The sequence below is a fragment of the Propithecus coquereli genome, unplaced genomic scaffold (assembly GCF_000956105.1).
Source record: "Propithecus coquereli isolate 6110/MARCELLA unplaced genomic scaffold, Pcoq_1.0 Scaffold116, whole genome shotgun sequence".
Lineage (NCBI taxonomy): Eukaryota > Metazoa > Chordata > Mammalia > Primates > Indriidae > Propithecus > Propithecus coquereli.
Window position 1 is genome coordinate 4,695,057 of NW_012135636.1, and position 4,071 is coordinate 4,699,127.

General features: G+C 41.1%; 1 pseudogene; it reads right to left on the bottom strand.

Moving 5' to 3' along the window:
- Positions 1-216: 216 nt before the first annotated feature.
- On the bottom strand, positions 217-685 carry LOC105821332 (annotated as a pseudogene).
- Positions 686-4,071: the final 3,386 nt, after the last annotated feature.

The window sequence follows — 4,071 nt, forward strand, 5'->3', positions numbered from 1 at the left end:
CACTTTTGGTGTTGTACATTATATAGGTTTTGAAAAATGTGTAATGACATGTATCTATCATCATATACCATCATAGTATCAAACAGAATAGTGTTTTTTTTTTTCCCTGCCTCAGGTTTATTTGTACAAATAGCACAGGAGGATCCCAGCCCCATGCAGACACCAGGCCAGGGTTCACACCAGTCCTTCTGTCACCATGTTGGTAGACTGAGGCCTCTACTCTGGAGCCTTTGTGGGGGCCTGGGCACTTTTTGGAGCCTAAGCTGGAACTGAAGCTGGAGCTGCAGCTGAAGCCAGAGATTGGGCCTTGGTTTGATCCTTGGCCTTTGGCAGGCAGAGCCTGAGACCCTTGGCCATGTGCACACGAGCAGCTTCCCAAGTTTGAGGTGGGCAATGTAGGCAAGTCAACTGAACTTGCGGCTCATGCCCTTTGGGATTTTGGCCTTAACCCCCTTGGGCTTTACAAGGCCTTGATAGCTTCAGCATGTGCATTCATGGCCTTGGTGTTGCTGGCCTGCATCTTCTTCAGGCCCCTCTTGTGCTTCTTGGCAAAGCATATGTTCCTCGGGAACTTTGGGTCCACCCCCATAAGAGATTCATATCTTTGTGATCAGGGTTTCTTAATGCCATTTCTGTGCCACTTTTGGGACTGGTTGTTTGTGGTGTGGTTCTTGGACTTGGCCATGTGTACACCATAACCTGCGGCTGCCAAAAAGCCTGGGACCAGAAGAGAAAAGCCAGACAGAATAGTTTCACTGCCCTAAAAATCTTGGGTGCTCCATCTATTTATCCCTCCCTCCCCTGGGAGGAAGGAGAACCTCTGGCAACCACTGATCTTTTTACTGTTTTCATAATTTTGCCTTTTCTAGAATGTCATATAGTCAGATATAATTTTTGTTTCCATTCTTTTGTTTTCCTTTTTAAAAAAATTTCAAAATATTAAGTGTGTACACATGTTTTTGTTACATGGATACCTTGTATAATGCTTATGGCAAGGCTTTTGGTGTGCTCATCACCAGAATAGTGTTCATTGTACCCAATAGGTAAGTTTTTAACCCATATTTCCTCTCCCGCCATCCCTCTTCTTGGTTTCCAATGGTCTTTACATCTCTTTGTGCCTGTGCGTACCCATTGTTTAGTTCCCACTTATTCATGAGAACATATGGTGCTTAGTTTTCCATTCCTGAGATATTTCACTTAGGATAATCGTCTCCAGTTCCATCCAATTTGCTGCAAATGACATTATTTCATTCCTTTTTATGGCTGAGTAGTACTCCAGGGTATATATATGCACTACATTTCCTTTTTCCACTCATGAGTTGATGGGCACTTGGGTTGGTTCCACATCTTTGCAATTGTGATTGTGCTTGGATAATTTCAATTGGTTAGTATTCTGCTTACTTGGTTGTTCAGTGCCTTCTTCATGGTGGTTGTTCTCTGATAGGTGTTAATATGAGATACAAAGATCCCCATACTTCGTGTCCACTTCCATAGGCCCATTCTCATGCCCTTTTCCTAGGAAAACCAGTTAAGAGGTTTGGCAGTCTTTTAGATGAGAGTTGAGGTCCTGAGCTAGCAGAGTGGCAGTGAGAATGTAAATAAACGATGATATCTGAGTGGAATTTTTGGTTGGGATTGTGACATTTTGGAGACCCCAAAGTTTCTAATCTGATTGATTAGGAAGATCAGAGATTTATTTTAATTGAGGCAAGGGATTAAGGAAAAAGTTGCTCTATAGGTTGGAGAGAGATATTTCATTTTAGACCAGAAGACTATTAGAAATGCTGGTATGAAACTCAAGGAGTCAGAATTAGAGACAGATACATAGCCCTGTCATAAACTTACCCATTTTATAACTGAGAAACACAGAGAAAATTTGGTTATTACTGCTCTAATACACCCATTACCATCCTCAACCTGCTGGTTATTGGGGGATTGGGGTTGTGGGGGAACAATTTTTTTGAAATAAATAACAATAGCAGAGATTCAAGGAAATTGATTTAATCAGGTTTAAAACTTAGCCTCATGTCAGAATTTAAACATTTCCTTTCAATAATGCTTACCTATTGTTTTGGAATAATTGCTCAGGGTCTCAGATAGCTTCTCCCTCTAAGATGGCATCTGGGTATGTGGTGCAGGGGTGGCTTCTATGATCTTATGGCTTGAGGAAGGCAGGATTCTCAGATTTGCATGTTGTCCCAAGGCTCCTCTGGTTGCCATGGTGTCATCCTTTGTTGGCCTCTGCTCTCTCTGTCAGCATTTGGATTACTAGAGTTACTGGCTTCTACCACAGTTTGGTGCAGCCTAGGGATGCTTCCTGGCTGACAAGGCCTTTGGCATTAGGGACCTCTCTGAAATCTGGCTGAGAGTTAGAGTCTGAATTTGGGAGGCTCCTCATGCCCACACAGAAACCTCAACTGGAAAGCTCCCTGGCTAAATACACTGGGGCTGACTTATGCCACCGTTGGGAGAACTAAACACCTAGAGCCTTCTAATGACAAGGCTCAGTTGCAAAGTTTATTTTGATACATTCTTGTTTATTTACCTTTTGATTAATTTAGTATGTGTTGTTGCCCACCCTTCCTCCTCTAATACATATACACACTGAAACATAAGCTCTTGATAATGGGAATCTTGTCAGTCTTATTCACTGCTGAATCACAAGCTCCAGGAAAAGTACCTGTCACATGGCTGGCTAATAATAGATCTTTGTTAAATCAATGAAGGAAAGAAAGACAAAAATAATAGATGAAATCCCTAAGGAAGAACATGTCAAGTGAGAATAAGATGAGGACTAAACTGTTTAGTATATCTTCTACCTTCTATTTTAGGGGTAGAAGGCAGAGGAGGCTCCAGGGAAAGAAACTGAGAGAACTGTTTAAGGGAAGTGGGAAGAGGTTGGGAGTGCAAAAGTGGGACAAGCGTGTATCAGTAAAGAAAAGTAATCACTGTTGCCTAAAGCTTCATAAGTTGAGCAGGAGTAACTGAATTTGGCAACTTAGAAGTTACTGGTAATTTTGGGGAAAGTGGTACCAAGGTAGGATGCTAGGAAAACTTAGATTTCAGGGAATTGTGCTGTAAAAGGGAGAAAGAGAATTGTGGCAGCAGGTAAGGTCTTTTATGAAGGTTGGCAATAAAAGGAAAACGAATTTAGGGTATGTCACTGGGCTTCTCAGAAACAGGACATATGGAAGACTCTTTTCCCCCGCGAGATAGAAGAGACTTTGTGTGTTGCTATGTAGGGAGGAACTGGTGAAGAGGAAAAGGAGGAAGACTGAAGGAAGTGGTTTATGAATTAAGGTCTCAGAATTTATATAACTGGGAAGGGATGAGTTTAGCCTTAGGAAAAAAGATGGGAAAGAAAGGGATGGATGGAAAATAGAAAAATCTGAGGCAAATGGGAAGAATGTACAGGAATTCACATCAGATTTTGCTCAGTGAAATAGGTGTGCAGATTATCTGCTAGGAATGTGTATGTTCAGACCCCTGAGAATTGCATTGTGAAACAGGGCCATGTCACCAGTTTGGCTCCCTACCACCCACACTTTGACCCTTTCTTGACTCAAGGTGAGTAGCTATGCTCCCTGGAAGTGCCTTCTCAGAGAGTTCTGATGATGAAGAGCACACTTCAGTCCTTTTTGTTTAAATTCAGAGAGGAGACTTGGTTGAGGGCGAGTGTCTTCTCCCTACAGGGAAATCAAGTTCCCAAGAGAGGCCTGGATGCCCTGGAGTTCTCCAGAATTGATATGGGGATCTCAGTAGGTCACAAACTCAAGTCTGTTTGTGTTTTTGGGTTGTGTAAATAATATGATTAATTTAAATACTACAAGTCTCTTTGTACCTCAGCAATGTTGACTCATTGTCAAATAAATAAAATTTATTTATGCTGAATGTTTCTTCTTAGTTGGTCTTCTTAAGTGTTGATGACAGAGTTCATGAGTATCTTGTTTTAGATTATCCTATGTTAATTAAGAGGTTATGAATTATATGCTAATAGAAAATCTAAATTCATATTTGTTCTTTATTCCAATTTCATGTGTATGAATTTTATAAAATATAACTTTATTGGGC